This window comes from Megachile rotundata, chromosome 9 (genome assembly GCF_050947335.1).
Source record: "Megachile rotundata isolate GNS110a chromosome 9, iyMegRotu1, whole genome shotgun sequence".
Classification (NCBI taxonomy): domain Eukaryota; kingdom Metazoa; phylum Arthropoda; class Insecta; order Hymenoptera; family Megachilidae; genus Megachile; species Megachile rotundata.
Window position 1 is genome coordinate 12,661,285 of NC_134991.1, and position 21,796 is coordinate 12,683,080.

General features: G+C 42.0%; 1 protein-coding gene across 18 annotated transcripts in view; it reads left to right on the top strand.

Annotated features, from left to right (window-relative positions):
- The first annotated feature begins 9,032 nt into the window (after positions 1–9,032).
- The window catches only part of LOC100883255 (bromodomain adjacent to zinc finger domain protein 2B), a 182,530-nt gene continuing 169,766 nt past the window's right edge, over positions 9,033–21,796 (top strand). For 6 of the 18 annotated variants that reach the window (XM_012289300.2, XM_012289315.2, XM_076535195.1 and 3 more), the window contains exon 1: positions 9,034–10,063. The gene's annotated coding sequence lies outside the window, so the exon portion shown is untranslated. Of the gene's footprint in view, positions 10,064–19,661; positions 20,259–21,796 lie in introns of all 18 variants that reach the window. The other 12 variants (XM_012289318.2, XM_076535197.1, XM_076535198.1 and 9 more) reach the window with 7 other exon arrangements.

A 21,796-nucleotide genomic window follows, 5' to 3' on the forward strand; every position in this document is an offset into this window, starting at 1 on the left:
GAACCGTAACGGCGACGTGTCAGACGGCCATACATCATAAAGATTACGCGACTGTAGGATTCCTAGAACGATTCGCGAACAGTTAGCGAACACCGGTGGAGACGCACCTTAACGTACACGTAGGAACGAAGGCGTATGTAACACGGGTCCCGAGTACATAATACACAGCCATATATCCTTCTGTCCCGTAGCTACTCTCCCTCGACCCTGTCGCCTCTCTTCACGGTTCCTCTCCTCGTTCCTTGGCTCACCGGCCCTTCCTCTCCTCTCCCTCTCTCGTTCTCGTTGCCACAGCCAGAGGAGACTTTCCCCTCTCGTCGTGCACCGCGGCGTCGGTCGTCGGGTCCTCCTCGTCCCCCTTGCCGGCTTGCCACGACCTAAACGAGATGACTCGTCGCGAGAGGACAGAGGAGCGGCGTCAGAGGAGACGCTGCTGCTGCTGCTGCTGCTGCCGTTGCCGCTGCTGAAGAAGGAAGACGAGAAACCCGGCAAAGAAGGAGGGGAATAGGTATCAGAGGCCGTCCAACAGCGGAGAAAGAAGATGGCCCTGCGGCCCTCGTGTTGCACAAAGAGACCCGCGCGTACGCCTCCTAAAGCTCGATCCATACGCGGCCGAGATACGCTGCGAACCGATCACTTTCGTCCTCGTAATTTCAAAGCAATCACGGCTCTGCAATTTGTCAAGCCGCAATTATGCGACAGAACGATTCTGCTGCGATATCGCGATGCACAGGCGATATTTCATAAACTCGGTAGATGCACCTGAGGACGTTCGAAGATCTTCAGGCATTGCACCTTCCCTAGGTTCTATGTATTAGTGTTTAAAACCTGGGTTTTATGTACACTCTAGGTCTTATAAACCTTCTTTAGGTCCTAAGCTTTACCTACATCCTAGACTCTGTTGAGACCCTAAGCTTTACCTACTCGAAGACCTTACTGGTCAAAAATTCTAGTCCCAATACACCAAAATTCCACAATTCCAAAGACTCAAAATCACGAAGTCCAAAAGTTAAAAAACTTCAAAGTTTCAAATCCCAAAATGTCACACTTCCAAAGTATCAAATTTAACATCCGAAAATTCCGAACGGATGTAAAGTTTCGAGATGCGGTTGAAAAATTCCAAAGTGGCGTAGCAGCGAGCATAAACGTGGCACCTCGTCGTTCGAATCGTTTTGTAGCATGATGGGATCGCGAGCCATCGTTACCACCACCATTTTCTTCATCGTCGTCGTGGTCGTTACGTATCGCTTGTTCCTCTTTTTGACTTACCGGAAAGGAGAGGCACGGTTGTCATGCCGGTGACTCGCCTGGTTTTCGCCAGGGATATGGATACACGATGTCTACGCGTAATGGCAGCAAATGGATTACCCCGTAGGTAGACGTACATGTGCTACGGGAGTGCAATGATTCCAAGCAGTTCAACGTTTGTACACGCAGAAAGAGAGTTCTACGAGTCGAGTAATCAACGCAGATTCCATTTGTCTCTGTACGCTTTGCTCGTTACGTCAGCGCCACCTTTCATGCGCGTACCTTTACACCACCGATCTCTTGTAAAGTAGATGAAATATCGTGTATCGTATCGCGATATTACTCGCTATCGATGCACAAACACGCGATGCAAAGAAGCTTCAAGTGACACACGATGGTGCAGCAAAGAAAATTAAAACGATATATGATATTGAAAGCACCATAACTTTATGAAATGTGGGGAACTATCAATGGCGATTCGATCATGAGATAAACCTGTTATCCCTGTAGTATAAAATATGGGAGTTCCAATTATGTTATTAAATTTATACACACAATATTTATCATACAATTTTTTCTTTGTAATATACATGTAAAAGTATATTCCTTGTCTATGCAAATTTCTCGAATGTGAACAATACAAACAGTAGCTCGAAAGTAGGAAGACTCGGCTAGTGTGTCAAGGTTGCAAATACGTGTCTCGAAAAAGGGATCAATCTTCGTTAATCTTATATGCGATTCATGCGTTACGCAACGACGATATATTACACGTGTATTTGCATCTTTTCGCGGGTATAAGCCACGTAGCAGTGAATGTCTTAATGCCTACTCGATTCTCGAAAATATTTGTCTTCCGTTCAGTCATAAATCCCGTATTTACGACCCCGGTAAACGCCACGAGTTGCCTCGCGCGCGTGTGCGTCTGTGTGCATGTGGGTGGGTGCAGCCATAGAAAAATACCCGAGCGAGTATTCGGAACGCGCGCATGCATAAATCATAGATATCCCATTCTTCCGCCAAGCTGCTCGATCGTACTTACTTTCCTCCTTTAACCCTTACACTTTTTTGACATTGTACCTTAATACTTTTTTACGGGAAGTGTTAGGAAAAATATGATATGCAAGGGACGTTAATTTAATAAGTGTAGATGTTGAAATTTCTGAAATGACTAGTTTATTTGTAACTGAACCATTTCGAGGATAGTGACGTATATGTAGTTCAGTAACCAAAAGCTACACATGTGTTAATGCGTTAATGTGTTCTTTTTTGTTAATAATTTAATGTAAGTAAAATGTTCATCGCTTAAATTTGGTGTAATTTAAAGGGACACCCGATGCAGTTGCATAAGAAATATCACCGTCCATAAAATGAATCACAGACTGCAATTGGAGTTTAAGTGTCATCCATGATCGTAAAAAAAGTTAAATACCAAGTACTAAAATCTACACTATACGAGTGCAACATGGAGGAGGTACCAAAAAACTGCGAGTCCGATTAATGCAAAAAGCGTATACATATTTTTGGCACGAACAAACAATTATTTACGACGGTCACACCCATGGCATTAAACTACAGGAAAATACGGTGGGGATAAATCTAGTGTGCTTTTGTTTGTAAGATCGATGTGAAAATGATATTGTCATTGATGGTAATTATCGGTACAAGGGTTTAAATTAGAAAGGTTACGGAACTGGTCTCGTGCAGAAGCTATTATCCGAGACATTATCTCGCAGGTGTCTGCAGCGACGGAGAAGGCGAGCGACAGAGGAGAAGGCGAGCGACAGAAATTCACGTAGCCCGGCATAAGACGAGAACGTTCCCGGTCGTTTAAGCTTTCGCGAGTCAAGCTGATAGCCAGAGGCATTGCGTACGATCTCCGGCGCGTATCGCATCCACTCGGACGACGCGCCTTTTTTCCCTTCCTCTTCTCGTTCCTGGCTTCAACCTCTCCTCGTCTCCCGGTCCCGCTACTAACCCCTTCCATCGTCTTCTCGATCCAACGCAGACCTCCCTCTTCTCCCTTTCGCCCTCGCAACGTGTCTCCTGCGATCCCCCCTTTTCCTTTTCTTCTTTCTTTACGCGTCGTGGTTCGCGAGGTACGCGACCGAACCAACGAGCGACTCCTCTCTTTCTCTGGATGGGAAACGACTGTCCGATACTTTCGAGCCGGCGCAACGAGAAACGCGACAAAATGCGACCACCAAACAGATACTTGCTGCCTGGCTCCACTAATTTTATATCGTTATTTCTTTCGAATGGACGTTCGGGCGTCCTTCATCCCTAAGACGAGTCCTTCGGGAGGTATTTAACGCTCGGGTGGTTCAGGACTGAAGCGCTCTACTTGTCGATGTGAAAGATTATGCATTTTTAAATTGTTGAACGTACATTTGAAGGACCAAATTTCCTGTCATTCTATCTAAACTCTAAACCATTGTCTAACTAGAGTTGTAACTTAACTTTGGACTTAGGTACCGACGCTATAACTTAGTCCTAGGTACTGAGAACCTTCAAACAATGACCTGTCCAAAGACCCTGAAAAATATAGTAAACAGTTCTAGGTATAAAAGATAATCCTAAAAAATGATCACAAAAACTGTACAACATCTTCAAGAATTCAAAGTGCTAGTGAAGTCACCATCGACGGATTCCATCCGCGGAGTCCATTTTGTCGATCGGTCAAAATTGTGTGTCGGAGACAAAAGGCGGAGAAATACAGTCTATAATTAGGATGTAAATTAACGATCGATGGCGATTACCGATTCGACGGTTAATTGACGGACAGTCGCTAATTACGTACGACAACGAGTTAGATGCGAGTTGAGTTTACGTGTTAGTACTCGTTACCGTGGCGTTATGTAATCAAAATAATATGAATGTATTTCAGTAACACAGACAGTTCGTTGATCTTCGAGTGTACGCTATTAATATATCAGGAAGAAATTCTTGGCTACTTAGAAGTCACATCAGTCGAGCACCACGGCGTTCCTTGCCTTCCCCATCGGCGTAAGCATTTCCGTGTGTTGTGTTAACGGATATCGGAGAAACGAGACAGAGTTTAACCCGAAAGGGAATGGCTTTTCTCTTTCTCGGGATAAGAAAACGAGCGTCCGCCAATGCTTTCGAGTCGGCGCGCAACGCTTCGCGACGACCGAAGACGACGAAGACGACGACGACAAAGTGCGAGCAGTTGTAATGAGTTTCCTCGAAGTCCCTCTATTTCCAAGATTACATCAGAAAAGAGATACAGTTGAATTCGTACGCGTCAGCTTTTTCTTCGTTTCCTCTTACTTCGCTGTCTACCGTCAGATGTAAATAAGGAAACGTTGCTATGCAACGGAACTAATTACATGTTATGATAGCTGGACGTGAATAATGCATAATACGGATGAAGAACGTGGCAGTGAATCCTATTGCAAAATTATCGCTTCGGTGGTCCTTTCGTTTCATGGAAATAGTTCGATGCAAGCTGCTTAGCCACGCGTCTCAGCGCCGAATTAGACGCGCGTCGAATTTCTACGCGCTAAATCTCGACGTGTTCAATTTTCACGTGGCGAATCTAAGTGCGCCAACTTTACACGTGCCAAAATTTCACGAGAACTTCTACGTAGAATATTTACATGCTGAATTTCTGCGCGGTCTTACGCACCGAATGTATAGGCGACGAATTTCTATGCGCAGAATTTCTATGGGTCGAATGTCCACGCAAGGAATTTCTGCGCTTCGAATTTCTACGCTCCGAATTTCTATGCGCAGAATTTCCACTTGTCGAATCCCTACGCGCCGATTTTCTACGCGTAGAATTTCCACGCGCTCTATATCTCCACGCGTGGTATTTTCACGCGCTCTGTACCTCCACGCGTGGTATTTGCACGCGCTCTACATCTCTACGCGTCGAATTTCCACGCACCGAATTTCCACGCACCGAATTCCCACGCGCTCCATATCTCCACGCGTGGTATTTCCACGCGCTCTATATCTCCACGCGTGGTATTTCCACGCGCTCTATATCTCCACGCGTGGTATTTTCACGCGGTCTATATCTCTACGCGTGGTATTCCACGCGCTCTGTATCTCCACGCGTGGTATTTCCACGCGCTCTATATCTCTACGCGTGGTATTCCACGCGCTCTGTATCTCCACGCGTGGTATTTGCACGCACTCTACATCTCTACGCGTCGAATTTCCACGCGTCGAATTTCCACGCGCTCTATATCTGCACGCGTGGTATTTTCACGCGCTCTACATTTCTACGCGTCGAATTGCCACGCGTAGAATTTCCACGCGTCGAATTTCCACGCGCCGATTTCCTACGCGTAGAATTCCGACGCGCCGAATTTCTACGCGTGGAGTCCCTACGCGTCGAATTTCTACGCGCCGAATTTCCATGCGTTGAATATCTAAGCGTCGAATCCCCACGTACCGAATTTCCAAGCGCCGAATTGCACCGGTATCTCCACGCTCCATATCTGCGCGAAGGTAGCCACCCGTTAGATGTCGAAGAGCATAGAGTGCTGTTCAGGGGCCAATTAATGTAGTTACAGGGAGCAGAGTTCGAGAACATTGGATGTTTTTATTACGATTACGACAGGAAGGTAACGAGGTAACTGCATCAATCTTATTCGCAGTTATCCGTAACAATAATCCACTTATGCCCGGAAGGAAGGAAGGAAGGAAGGAAGAAAGCCAGCAGGAAGTTTCTCTTTGCTTTTCTTGAGAGCCACGCAAATATTTCCATCGATATTAACGGATGCAATTACGCACGTGTCTCGTATTTTGCGTAACAATAATTTACTATGTTTGATGAATTTAGTGAACGTTGTCATTGAGAATTGATCAGTTGTGATAACGTTACGCTAATCTTACAACCACTGATAACCTGAATGAATGCATAAATAGTGTTATCAGTTGTTACATCTTTTAGTGGCATTAAAATGAAATTACCGTGGATGAAATTTCAGCCATGATAGTCTTTGAGGTTTAAAAGGAGATTTGCACAGGGTGAAATTTCATCGTGCTTTTAAGGGTTAAATGGAAGTTTAATGAGCTTTGATTCGTTAATATCGTTATGTATTGTGCGGAATAATGCAGGGAGGAAGGAATTAGAAGACACCCGTTAGAAACCCTCGACTCTTCCGGAGTTCGCACAAAAGAGCACCAGGCGAAAGCGAAATCAGCAATAACGTAACTTTTAATGTATGCTGGAGAATATGTAGATTTTAAGGATGCGTAATTAGAATTCTTTTCCGCGCGTAGAAAGCGACGTGCAGATTTGACAATTGTGCTAAAGTCGTTGTATTGATTCGGATCTTGATTCGATAATGAAAGTACGATAGTTGGAGACGAGCCAACTAAGAAAGCAACGAAAACAACATTTTTCAAAGCTATCAAGAATGAAACTGTATATATGGTGTTCGAGAACGATTAGCCTGAACTCTAGCACTACAAAGAAATATATAAACTAAATAATTCATGGTTCGGCGCAAGGATTCGGCGCGTGGAAATTCTACGCGTGGAAATTCGGCGCGTAAGGGTTCAAAGCGTAGAAATTCGGCGCGTAAGGGTTCAAAGCGTAGAAATTCAGTGCGTGGAAATTCTACGCGTTGGAAATCGGCGCGTGGAAATTCTACGCATGGAAATTCGGCGCGTGGAAATTCTACGCGTGGAAATTCGGCGCGTAAGGGTTCAAAGCGTAGAAATTCGGCGCGTAAGGGTTCAAAGCGTAGAAATTCAGTGCGTGGAAATTCTACGCGTTGGAAATCGGCGCGTGGAAATTCTACGCATGGAAATTCGGCGCGTGGAAATTCTACGCGTGGAAATTCGGCGCGTAAGGGTTCAAAGCGTAGAAATTCAGTGCATGGAAATTCTACGCGTTGGAAATCGGCGCGTGGAAATTCTACGCATGGAAATTCGGCGCGTGGAAATTCTACGCGTGGAAATTCGGCGCGTAAGGGTTCAAAGCGTAGAAATTCGGCGCGTAAGGGTTCAAAGCGTAGAAATTCAGTGCGTGGAAATTCTACGCGTTGGAAATCGGCGCGTGGAAATTCTACGCATGGAAATTCGGCGCGTGGAAATTCTACGCGTGGAAATTCGGCGCGTAAGGGTTCAAAGCGTAGAAATTCAGTGCATGGAAATTCTACGCGTTGGAAATCGGCGCGTGGAAATTCTACGCATGGAAATTCGGCGCGTGGAAATTCTACGCGTGGAAATTCGGCGCGTAAGAGTTCAAAGCGTAGAAATTCAGTGCGTGGAAATTCTACGCGTTGGAAATCCGCGCGTGGAAATTCTACGCGTGAAAATTCAACGCATGGAAATTTGGCGCGTGGAAATACCACGCGTGGAGATATAGAGCGCGCGGAAATACCACGCGTGGAGATATAGAGCGCGTGGAAATACCACGCGTGGAGATATAGAGCGCGCGGAAATACCACGCGTGGAGATATAGAGCGCGTGTAAATACCACGCGTGGAAATTTAGCGCATGGAAATTCTACGCGTAGAAAATCGTCTTGTAGGTATTCGATACGTGGAAATTCGAAGCATAGAAATTCGGAGCGTAGAAATTCATAGTTCATGCTTGTAATTCATGGCTCCATTTTCATTAATTAATTTCTGTACGTATACCAATTTCACATATCCCCAATTGCAACATATCGGATTTCCGAATTTTCCTTTTATTTTTCGCAAATAACCACATTCGGTAAACATTATTTTATTTTCGCGTACGTTCGATTGCCGAAAAAATAGATAAAAATAATGGCTTGCAGCGATCATTAATCAACTTTTGTTCACCATCACGGTGTAATACAAGCTTTGTCCAAGCACCCTGTATAATCGATGAAAAGAACCCTTCGTAAATTCGTCGCTTGAGTCATGCCATGTAGCCAGAAAAATGTCAGGGTGCATCCAAATGGTACGTACAACCAGTTTAGTGATATACATTTAATATAACGTTTCGCTTTATTCCAATCACACTCGGACTTCGAGACTTTCGAAAAATATATATTATAAGCAGCTTTCACAAAACTCTAAGGTCTTGAAGGTCCAAATTTAAAAAATTCTTAAATTTCATAGCTTTGAAGGTACAAAATTCTAATATAACAACGGTGCAAAATTGAACCAAAGTCCTAAAGTCTTCAAATCCAAAATTATAGGATTATGAAGTTCTATAGCTCCAAAACTTTAGAGCCTAGCCTCAAAGTTCTATAAGCCCAAAATGATAACTGTTCAAGGTGTAAAAAACTGTTTCAATGTGTCAATATTCGAAGATTTCACAGACTCAAAGATGCAAACTCTCAAAGTCCTCAAACCCCAAAATTCAAATATTCCAAAGATCCATCATTTCAAAAGCCCAGACCCCATTGTCCTACATATTTTCCCAAAACTCCAAAGTTTTAAAAAGGCCTGAAGTGTCAAGTCGAAAAGTAAGATGCTATTTTGAAGTTTGTATTTGGAAAGAGTGCATATAGGGGGTTAAAGAGGAAGTAGAAAGCGTTTGAACGCGTCGGTGTGGAGCGTTAGCTGCGAAGCATGGTTTAGGTCGTCAGAAATGAACGGGACACCCGTTAGACTCGGTAGCGAGGGGAGGCGGGCCAGGTGGTCCGTCGGTGCGAATATCCATTATAGATTCGGCGGAGTGTAGCTGTCGTACGATCCGACTCATTTTCCGTGTATTCGTGCGGCGTATATTTCTGGCATCGATGAGAGAAGCAACCGGGTACGGGCTCGGGTACCGTTTGCTAGTGTTAGTAACGATTCGTCGCGCGTTTGTGTTGGTTCGGAGGGACTCGGCTTAGTTCGCGAGGGCGCCTGTGTCGGCGCTCGCGGCGCCACCGGTTCATTCCGCCATCGGCGCCCGCGACGTACGGACGTGAAAAGACGCGAGCACGGCATATCGTTTGGGCGGACAACGTGAAGTTTTTACGAGCAAAACGTTTATTTATATTCGGACACGCGCGCACGTTGAAACGTATCGGTGAACAGGAGAAAACACCGTCAAGAGGGAAACAGATATATCGGCTTGGTAAAAAATCGTACAAGTGATTCGAAGCGTGATTCACGGGTAACTTGTGTGAAATTAGTGCGACGAAGAGTCTTCGAGTGAGAGTAGTAGAAAATCCAGAGAGGGGGGCCATCGATTGTCCTTTGTGTGATCGTCGTTTAACGGCTTCTCGTTTCTTCGGGACGCCAGCAGACCCCGGCAGGGACACGAACGAACCAGTCCGAATAGAAATTCGTGGCTTTCTTCGTTCGAGGCCCAAATTGCCAGTTCTACGTCGTGTTTTACCTGCGCGTCCCTCTCGCACACACACAACGAAGGTATCCCCGTTGAAGGTCTCGTCCCGTGAGTTCGGAGACGTGGAATGATATTACGATTTCGTCGAATCGAAGGTGCAGCCAGGCTGGTTAGGCGCGACGTGACACGCGAACGGAGTACTTGACAACGTTAGGTAAGGGAACGACCACTCACGGATCGACCAGACCAATCGAATAAAAGCGGCTTTTCTCTTTTATCGCGAAGAGGGAAAATTGTATATTTGGTCAGTGAAACGAGAGTTTTTCGGTTGGCAAGTGCGGGGGAAAACAACGAATATCGGGCAATCCTTGAAATTTCAGCTTGTGACACGGTTGTGCTTCGGTGAATAAAGAAATCGATAGATCGTAAATCGATAGGTGAGACGCGAACGGTCGTTGTTGGTGCTCGTTCTTTATTCGATATATATGTATATTGTGTTCATCTGATTCCATTGTACGATTGGAAAGTGCAAGAAGATCCAACTTTACAGATTCGACACACGAGGAGCAACGATATTCTTCAGGTAAGATATTTTTCGATTTTCAATTACTTCTGATAGGTTATCCTCTAGATAATTTTTATCGATTCTCTCTAACGATCTACCGATTATTTTTAACGGAAATCGTACACTATTAACGTTTGTGACAAAAAATTTGAGAATATAAAAAACGGAAGTAACTTTGGAGAAAAATTTAAACCTAAAAAATGAATTGTAGTAAAAAATAATGAACGCGAGTGATTAAAGATAACTGTCTTAGAGAATTATTTATAGGATAATCTACATATCGTTCTTTTCCTGCAATAATGACATAATTTACGATTTTTTAATTACTGATATAGAAACGGTTCTTGCTTGTATTTTTTTATGCCATGTACCTAAAAGTGAGCACGTGAAGGCAGTTGTTTTTGTATCGTGTTTATACGAAGTTAAAACGGTCAGCGTTTAAACTCGTTTTCTCTAAAATCGTGATTTTTGAATTATTACATTATTGCAACAAGCGAGCGATATATGCTTTGGTGTTAAATCATGCGACGAAACGATACTGTTTGTTTGCCAGAAGAGTGATATGTTTTAAAAATCGTCAATTTTGAGGCATCCGAAAAAATGACCTCTAAAAACCTGCTATTTTTATATAGAATGGAAGTATCATAAATGCTCAATGAAATTATAGTATTTAACAAGATCAATGTCACAAATCAAAATAGTTGTTTTAACCTGTTCGCGGAAAAAAGAATTCCTTCCTGAGCATGCAATGAAATAATACATAAACATGAGATACATTTTGATCGCACAAATACATAAATGTATTTTGTTCCTAATAAAAATATATATTCTGATCAAGTGACGATTAATAACATTATCGTATAAAATGAGTAACATTCGTATTAAATATTTTATTAGAGGTTCTCATAACAATTCGTTTAATCGCAGAAAATAAATTCATCATAACTTTTTTCTACAAAAACTCTTAAACGTAAAAAAGTCTTTCATTAAAAATAACTGTGTCACTCTTCTCCCAAATGGACGTGTTTTTCCGAATATCCAATTCCATTGTCCGATTCGTCGATTCGAGTTCGAAACCTCTAAAAGATTAGCATCGATGACGCGCTTGTGTTCGTTGCGATTAACGATTGCCACTCTTCTCGATACGACATTCAAAAATTCCTTCTTTAAAAAAAAAAAGCTACTCGTGTATCCTGATCGTCCTTTCTGTGTGAGATTTCGCGGAATCGAAAGAGACAAAGAACTGTGTAGGTTGGAATGCAAATCGAAATTATGGTCCAATCATGCATTCAGTGAACCTTTGTTATATTGCAATTTTTAGGTTACCGCTTGTTAAATAGCGACACTTTGTATTATCACGTGTTAAATTACAATTTATAAGGTTTCTACGCGCTGTATTACCACGCGTTATATCACCACGCGTCGAATTCCTTTGCGTTGAGTTTCCACGCGTTATATCGCCACGCGTCGAATTCCTTTGCGTTGAGTTTCCACGCGTTATATCGCCACGCGTCGAATTCCTTTGCGTTGAGTTCCCACGCGTTATATCGCCACGCGTCGAATTCCTTTGCGTTGAGTTCCCACGCGTTATATCGCCACGCGTCGAATTCCTTTGCGTTGAGTTTCCACGCGTTATATCGCTACGCATGGAATTCCTATGCGTTGAGTTCCCACGCATTATATCGCCACACGTGGAATTCCAACGCGTTATATCGCCACGCGTGGAATTCCTATGCGTTGAGTTTCCACGCGTTTTATCGCCACGCGTCAAATTCTCATGCGTTGAGTTCCCACGCATTATATCGCCACGCGTGGAATTCCTATGCGTTGAATTCCAACGCGTTATATTGCCACGCGTGGAATTCCTATGCGTTGAGTATCCACGCGTTATATCGCCACGTGCAGTGTCATCACACGTTATATCGCCATGTGTAGTGTCATCACATGCTATATCACCACATATTGTAGTATCACACGTTGTATCACAACGCATTAAATCCCGATACATAAAATTTCTACGCGTTATATCGCCATATTTGATATCACCACGAGTCCAATTGCAACCCACGATAATTCCACGCGTTTCATAGCGAAAAAATTCTAAGAATCTTTCGCGTCTACAGCCCTTAGCCACGATAATATGACGTTTATCGTATTTTTGAGGATAGCTATCATCTCCCGCCGTTTTATTTCACTTTCGGTATATATATTTCACTATATGAAAAGAAGTATTTTTCCTTGTTTGCGAAATAAATAAATAAGAGGTGGATATTCGGTCCGTGGATCGTCGAAATCGAGCTGTACGTTTAAAGCGCAACGGTGACGCAATTTTCGTGCAGGTGCAATTACCACGAGCAATCACGGGTTAACGTCAGCAAAATCGAGAGCCGTCGTCGTAACGGGTCTTCGTTGGTTTCGCGAGCGCGAACGCCGTTTTACCGTTAACGACCTAAATCGACGCGAAGAAACGAGATATATACGCGCTGTTTCGCGACTTCTCGGAGAGAGAGCACTTCTTTTCTTCTCCGTCGAGTGCCGCTCCACTGGGTATCGACTGGACTTCGTTGCCTGGCTAAATTCTCTTCTCTTTACCGGTTTTTTGATGCCGATTCGATAGAGATCGATACGTTTGTTGTTAGACAACTTTCCTACTTTCATGCGGACGCGGTAGCGACATTGCAGTCCGAACGCTAACTCCATGAAATATCAGGTGTATCGATGAATAATTCTGCTTTTTATTCGTTAAAAATAAATTGGTTGAATATTCTTAAACACTGAAATAAATACTCATCTTTATTGACCAAAAAAAAAACGTGGTTTCATATCGATAGTCATTTGTAGTTATATTAAAGATATTGCAAGAATAGTAAAATAAAAATAAAATTATTCGATCTAATTAAAAAGGCAATGAATTATCAGTGGCACTCGAAAAGCGACGACGAAACGGCCGATCGGATTTTGAAGAGGAATTGGCAGGTGTTCGCGAAACGTTCTAAATTTGTAACCAAATTTACTGTCACGAGATCGTTCGAGGAATCGTATGTACATCGAATCGTACGTGTCTTTATCGATGATAGGTAACCGCTGTAGATAGCAAAGGGAAGGGGGAAGGGAGGATCGGTCAAACGATAACGCAACGGAAGCACGTACAAACGAGATATGTATAGTCTCTCATTCGGCCATGCTTAGCGGTGTTCTGGTTTTCTAGCGAAATTACGGCCTCCAGCGCCGTAATCTCGACTCTCGGTGCACCTTACGTCGATGACAAATAGATCGATAACGTTCGAGAAACAGTTATCCCGTCGTTGGCCGGCCGTCGATCGGGTTTTCACGCAGACGCTTTTATTTCCGCGTTTCTTCTCACCGGTCTTTGTATCTTTTCGAGCGTAACTTTGTGGTGAATCTTGGCTACTTTTCTTTGTTCTCTGCGATCGGATACCAATCTCTATCGTAAAATCTCTGCTGAACAAAGCGAAACTTTTCGTCCACCTTTTGCGCCCAGTTTCTTTTTTAACCTATGCAATTTATTAGCGGAATCTGGGTGCTAGTTTTGTTAGGTTTCTGTGGCAGAAGTGGGTTGCTGAATTGAAAGTTTGATTCTGTCATAATTATAGATATTCAGGACTTAATTGATACATATGTTATGGACAGACTTTATTTCTTTGATTACCATTTTACAACCTTGCAAAATTCACTGCTTTGATCACTTCTTCATTGTGATTATATCATGCTCTGCAAATAGCCACACAATCTATACAGATAAAAACAAAAGATGTAAAAATTTGTTAACGAGTCAACAGAAATGTTCAATATAGTTCCAAAACAATTTGCAACCAGTGGTCAAAATGATCCCTGTGTGTCACAGCTAATAGATTAGTGTTGCTCTGATGTAAGTAAAAATTCCAAGAAAAAAGATTGATCTAATATTAAATTTTATTTACCATCGCGTTAGATTTCCACATATGAAATCGCCACACGTTCGGTTTCCACGCATTAAATCGCCGTGTGTTAGATTTCCACATATTAGATCATCGCATGTTTGATTTCCATGCGTTTGATCGCTGCGCGTTAGATTTCCACATATTAGATCGTCACGCGTGATATTTTCCACATATTAGATCGTCGCGATATTTTCCGCATGTTCGTTACATTTCCACGCATTCAATTACAATAACTCGGAAATTGAATATTTGGAAATTTGAGAATTCGGGGATTTGTAAATTCAAGAATTGGAAACTTTATATTTGAGGGTTTGTTACATCGCGTTAAATACCTCGCTCGTTAAATTGCTACACGTATCTCCGCGTGTTGTATAACCAAGCGTTACATCGTTTGCAGATCGAAAAACGTACTCCAAATATAATTGCAACAAAAATACTTCGCAGTGTCAATTTGTACACTAACGGCCCACACGGTATAATTTATTAACCCTTTGCGCTCGAGAGGTGACAGCCACCATTTTATTTAATGTAATTATTTGAAATAATCATTTTTTAACTGATTCTATAATATGACATGTGATGTTTAAACATAGTGAGAAATAATAACCTTAAGAGAATTCATTTAACTTTTTAACTAAGTTTTAAAGTTGCTGTTTGCAAACAGTCAGCAAAGGATTAAAATCCTAACTTACCCACTTCGTTCCTTCGAATCGATTATTTGGATATCGTTGGTTAGCCTACTTACAATCATAAAATTTTCGCGTTGCACGTCTAAACGATAAACGAAGATGATAAGCAGACAAAGAGGGCGTATTTTCCGTGCAAGGATCGATAGTCTTATGAAATCGAAACGTGACTAATCACGGAAGAGACTACGGCGTTGCCGTGCCTCGTTGATAGACGCGAGCGTATCCGTACATATGTAAGTTCAGTCGGTCCGCATACGTGTACCGTTTAAACGGCTCGCTGTTGATAATTGGTTGCACGACAATTGCACAGAAACGAGGAAACATTAGATTCAGCGAATGTAAACGACGCGTTAACCCTTCAGCGCTGATGAATCTCGTGACTAACCGGCGTAATCCGTGGAGCGCAATTAGCATACATGAATAAAGAATCTATGAATCCTTTAAGTCGGTTACCGAACGGCTCGTGAATGAATAAATGTTTGTCACTTGGCTGCACGGGCTAATCCTAACTTTACTTTGGAATCGATTCGATTCATGAAATATTGCCAACCCTTTATGCACCCTCTTTTGCTATGATGAATGACTTCGGTTTTATATGATACTCCAACACTTATTTCGTTCTCATTTATTGAAAATTTCTATATTTACTGAGAATTATATATTTATTGAAATAGTGACAATGTTTGATGCTTCGATTTCTGAATCACTGATCTGGTATACGTGTACCGATAATGTGCAATATGTTTAACTATACATACTTTGTAAACTATATCTAATAATTTATTCGAAGGCTCATTAATTAAACGTTCTGATATTTCATTCAAAATTTATTCAATTGACTGGATTATTCAAAGCTCTGAAGATATACATTATCGATAACATATCACAAAAATACATGTTTTAAATGTTGAAATACCAGAAATATTAATTGAGTTCCTCATTAGAATCCCCAGAGTTAAAACACGAAAAATGACCACCGAAATGCTGGACAATTTCACACCCATTTTCCCCTCATTCGGAATTGCTCCCTTAAATAATATTTTTGCGTACAAAATTCTGGCGATGCAAATAATCTTTGTTTCGTAAAAGCGATTACCGCGTGCAAGATAATCGATATTTATAGAGAGCACGAAATTGATAATACATTTTCGGGAATTTCGGAAGAAGGTTACGCGCTCGAGGGTTTTAATCGCAGTTACGGAATAAACTTTTCATACGCGTTCCGAAAGCTTTTACCATTTTCGATAAATAGCACTGGCGACCTTGTTTCATCGTTTGGCCCAGTAGTCTACGCGAAACGCGATTTGCAACCGTGTTTTCCAACCACGCGCAGTTTCCTCGAATAACACGTCTCGAGGAAGATTGTTGGCTCGCGATGTTCTCCTAAAATCGATTCGTCTATGACGTACAAGTTGGACCGTTCGGTCCAGCGACTGCGGCAAACTTTTGGAAATTTGCACCGGGTCTAAGAACGCAAACATACAATTCTTGCAAGGACCACGATATTCTAGTTTAAGAGAAAGACAAATTAAGAGGAAGTCATTTGATTAGTTTGACTATGGCTCAGAAATATGATATGATGTATTTCTCAATCGGCTTTTAACTGCATCATCTTTATTTTGAGTATTTAGAAGAATAGCCTTTTGAACAAAGTACGAAGATAGTACTTATCTCATACGGTTCTTTACTTCAGAAAAGTTAGAAAAATTAGTGGACGATGATTCATCCGATAACATAGAGAACGATTGCTAGATACCCTTATTTAAGATAGATTTACATAAGGTATACTTACGTCGTAGGTTTCTGAATAATATACAATATACACCATTTGAAGAGGGTATACTAGCTAGTATACGGTGGTTAGAAAAACGTGTTAGGCGATTTGCAGTCGCGAGTAAGACGGAGGATCGTAGAGTCTCGAACGCTATAATACCCTTCGTTTCTAACGCGGAACGATTAAGTAACGAGGCGAGCTTGTACGAGTCTCTCGTTCTCCCCGTGCACGAGAATAAATTCACCCTGCACGCCCCGCGTGAGGATCGATACGCACGATTATTTCGGGAACTCGCCCCGTTCGTTCGTCGACGTGCGAGCGAGTTAGCCGGGCGCGACAAAGAACGAGAACCGTGACAGGGACGGACGACATCCGACGAAGAGAGAGAAAGACCGCGAAACGGAGAAAGAAACGGCACGAAAGAGGACACAGAACAAGCAGAAGATAGAAAGAAAGGGGAGGCGCCGCGCGTTCGAGAAAAAGAGGGGTAAAAAGGAGTCGGAACGAGCCCGTGGAGAGAGAGAGACGGCGAACAGGGACCCTTTTTGCCGCCCCTGGAACGAAGGCTGTGTGCAGAAGAGGCTCGGGGAAAGGTCGAGCTAGCACGTAACGTCTCGTCGTCGTCGTATTGCGCGCGAACGTTGAACGTTTTTCAACGACGACTAGGACGATCGATTTCCATCGAAAACGTGGACAACCACGGCACACAGCAACGCTGGGTCGGGCTCTCTGTTCGCGAAACGAGTTCATTCGACAGAGAGTCCCACGATACCACGAGGCCGCGTTGCGTGACCGAACACGAACGAAGCCCCGTCAGTAATAAGCGGCTGAGAATCGTTCCAGCCGTATATACGCCACTCTTTTTCCCTTAACGTACACTCGCCTGAAATGTAGGCCTCCTTTCGAACAGGACTTACACCCGGATACATCCCATTTCTCTTACTTCTACAAATTTATTATCTTCAAATCTCCACAGTCTTTCGTCCTCAAATTTTCACATTCTTTCATCTTCAAATACATTCAAAATACATTCTGTATCTTTCAAAGCCAATTTCAACATTCTGAATTTTCATATCACAAAACTTTAAATCAAAGTTCCGAATCCCTAAATCTCCTAATTTACAAATCTTCAACTTTGAATGCTGTAAATGTCCAAATGCTTACGCCCCAAATTTCAATATGTCCATATGTCCAAGAACTTGCCCTCAAATGCTAAATTTCTAACTGCCCAGAGCTCCAAATTTCTAAATCTCAATTTTTTCCAAATATCCAAACTTGCAAATTATAAACCTGAGAATTCAACAAAAATGGTCCCTTTCTCTCATACCAGAATTTTCTACATAGCAGTCTGCCATGCTCGGCGGTGTACAGCGAAATACGTTCGACGTAACCTCGATCAATTTACGGGGCGTCGTAGGCAGATAGAAAATTATGCTCGATACCTGCGCCGTTTAAACGACAACGAGACACGGTACGACTCCCTTCCATAGCCAATACGTTTCGTATTATACGAATTATATCGCCACGTAGTCGTTAACATCAGCTTTCACAGATTTTGCTAAGAACTTTTAACCCGTCAACTTCTCTTTCGATTCGTAAATCTGATTACGTAGATAGCTTTCTGAGCCTGTCCTTAAATTCTCTATGGATATTGGGTGTCTGATGGTATCGACATAGCCTATATTTTAATTTAACAGAATATTAAGATATATTTATACTTGAGAAGTGATGTATTTAAAATTGCAAATGTATCATAAATCTAGTGTAGTTTATGTACCATTTAATTATAAGTGAGATCACATTCTTACATTGCTTCACAATTAAAATTATACCACATTTGAGAATCACATATGATTTCACGTACCACATGTGAAGAATCCACACGTATGGTTGCGTTCTATGTCTTGTATATAAATAAATATAAAAATGAAATCAGTATTAAAACAAACAGCAATAAATAAACGAAAACGGATAATAATTATCAGTAAGCATATTACAGTAGAACGAACGATATATCGCAAAGCTACTGTTCTTCGGCGATGACAGAGGCGTGAACAAAACCGTTCTCGCAAAATATTCAGGGTAATTGCATCGCTGGAAAATATACAGATAATACGCATCGTTTTTCCACGTTGAACGATCAAACACGTGTCTGTCCGTCTATACGTGTGCCTGTACGTGTTCTCTGTATTTTTAACTATCCTGTTCGTACCAAGCCTCTATCTATCTCGCTCCTGTTCGTGATCGCACGCGCATCTGCGAAGTGTTCTTTTTTCTTTCCACGGGACAAAGACACGAAACATTATCGTTGGTCGATATTCGTGGCAGCACTGGTCGTTAGATCCGCTTCGGCGTTGCTCCTCGGTGTGACACACGGAAACGCGTGTGCTCTCCTCTCGACCATTTCCGTGACGTGATTCTCGTGAACGTGTCGTGCTTCTTCGACTAAACTGGATATGTTCCAGGACCTTTTAACGAAACTCATTTGACTGGCGCATTCTCATACGGTGTTACAGGTATATTTTTCGATAGACAAGGATTATCGCTTTTTAACTTAAGGAAATTTTTGGGGATGTTATTTGGGGTAAATTCAATTTTCGAGGTACATATTGTTAGATTCAAAAATTTTCTGCACTTACAAATTTGCTAATTTTATATATTAAGTTAGATATTCTGTAAGTTCCACCTTTGCAAAATTCCACCCTTGCAAATTTGTAAATTCTGAAGTTTCAAGGTTTGAAATTTTCAAGCTCTAAATTTTCATCACTTACAAATTTCTAAATCTTCAAATTTCCGAACTCCAAATCTTCCATCCTACCGAATTTCCACATCTCCAAATTCACAACCCCTAAAACCTTAAATTCAGTAATCTATGTTTGCAAATTCCCAAACGTCCAAATTACCAAATCTTTGAAAATTCTCAGAGGACCAAAAAACTCCGGATTTGCGAATTCTCTAATTTCCACCCCTAAGAGGCGGCGCAGAATTGGCGTGTCGAAAGTCGTTAAGAAACCCGATCTTAGGTGCACTTTCGTTATATTTTCCTGCATCTGTATCGCGCGGTAACGACCACAGTCGTTGGATTTCTAGTTGATTTTTTTTGTCGTGGCGTCGCGGCGAAGAACCCTTGCGCGTTTTTTCGCGGGACATTGTTCGCGGCGCGCGTTTTGTCCGCACGTCAGCCATCACGGTGTATTGTATTCATTGTTTAGAGGCCGTTGGAGCTCTCTCGGCCGGGAAGACGAAGAGAAGGGCAACGCGCGGCTAAGCTCGTCGTAACGGAGGAAAGGAAAACTCGCCGGCTTCTAGACGGCACTGGGCTTTCTTCTTTTCTCCCCCTCTCTCTTGTTGGCTTGCACGAAATCGCGTGACGCTCCGACGGTACCCGCGTACAAATGTCGCCTCCTTCTTGATCGCGACGTTCCGTGATCGCAGCTGTTCCTCCTTTTTATGCGGTTCCTCGGGAAATTCGATTGCCGAGTGGCTCGGTGAAATCGAGAGGAAAACCACCGAAACAAGAAACTACGAGATACGGTGTCGAGAGACGGAGAGAGATCGAAAGGAAAGAGAGTACAAAGAAGCGAACGTGGAGGTACGCATGGATGTAGCGGACGAGCATACGGCCCACTCGGAGTAGGACAAAGGGCAAGTGCGAGACAGAGAAGAGAGCAAAGGACGGAGAAACTGGAAAGGATGCGTCCGATTCGCCTGTGATCGAACGTGGGTCTGCTTTTGGTGCGTAGGTGAAAGAGTTGTGTGTTGAGGAAATTGGAGGAAGAGGAAAAGCGACTCGCTTCCGGCGGACTAAGGTACTGTTTCATTATCAAATTAGTAGTTCTATCAGGAGAGTTGCCTGTATCGATCACTTTGTTCGCTGTTAATCACTGTAAACTATATCTGATTATACAGAAAGGAGTATCACTTCTGAGACTTTAACGTCATATCACATTTATATGTTCATAAAATCTGGTACATCATACTCAGTTTAATCAAGCAGTCTAACTCTAGTCGATTCTTAGGAGTTTTTACGTTTCTTTGCAATTGGAATTACACATTTGCTTTGAGAATCACATATGATTTCATGTGTCACATGTGATGAATCCACAAATGTATGTTTGAGTTCGTAAATGGATCACATGTTTATAAATGTATCACAAGATCATGTTTTTACATTGCTTTACAATTAGAAGTACACCACATTTGCTTTAAGAGTCACATATGATTTCATGTGTCACATGTGATGAATCCACAAATGTATGTTTGAGTTCGTAAACGCATCACATGTTTATAAATGTATCACAAGATCATGTTTTTACATTGCTTTACAATTAGAAGTACACCACATTTGCTTTAAGAGTCACATATGATTTCATGTGTCACATGTGATGAATCCACATATGTATGGTTGAGTTCGTAAACGCATCACATGTTTGTAAATGTGTCACAAGATCATGTTTTTACATTGCTTTACAATTAGAATTACACATTTGCTTTAAGAGTCACATATGATTTCATGTGTCACATGTGATGAATCCACAAATGTATGTTTGAGTTCTTAAATGCATCACATGTTTAGAAATATATCACAACATCATAGATCACATGTGATGAATCCACATGTATGGTTGAGTTCTTAAATGCATCACATGTGTGCAAATGCATCATATCTTCATAGATCACATTTGCTTTGAGAATCACATATGATTTCATGTACCATATGTGATGATTCCATTAATGTATGTTTGAGTTCTTAAATGCATCACATGTTTACAAATGCATCATATCTTCATAGATCACATTTGCTTTGAGAATCACATATGATTTCATGTACCATGTGTGATGATTCCACTATTGTATGTTTGAGTTCTTAAATGCATCACATGTTTATAAATGTATCACAACTTCATAGATCACATGTGATGAATCCACATGTATGGTTGAATTCTTAAATGCATCACATGTGTACAAATGCATCATATCTTCATAGATCACATTTGCTTTGAGAATCACATATGATTTCATGTACCATATGTGATGATTCCACTAATGTATGTTTGAGTTCTCAAATGCATCACACGTTTACAAATGCATCACAACTTCATAGATCACGTGTGAATCTTACCTTGACACGTTCACATGAAGTAGTAAAGAATAAGTAGCGATTTAGGCAACTCTCCCGAATGTCCTTGGCAATCGGTTAGATTAGGCGAGGTTTTATGTCACGCGAAACTAGAGCAATTGATGACAGGAGTTGCTTACCAGTATTCGTAACTTTGTGTTCGAGTTATAAATGCCTGTCCCCCATGTAAAATGTATCAGCACGGTGCAAATTAGCAAAGTTGCTTTC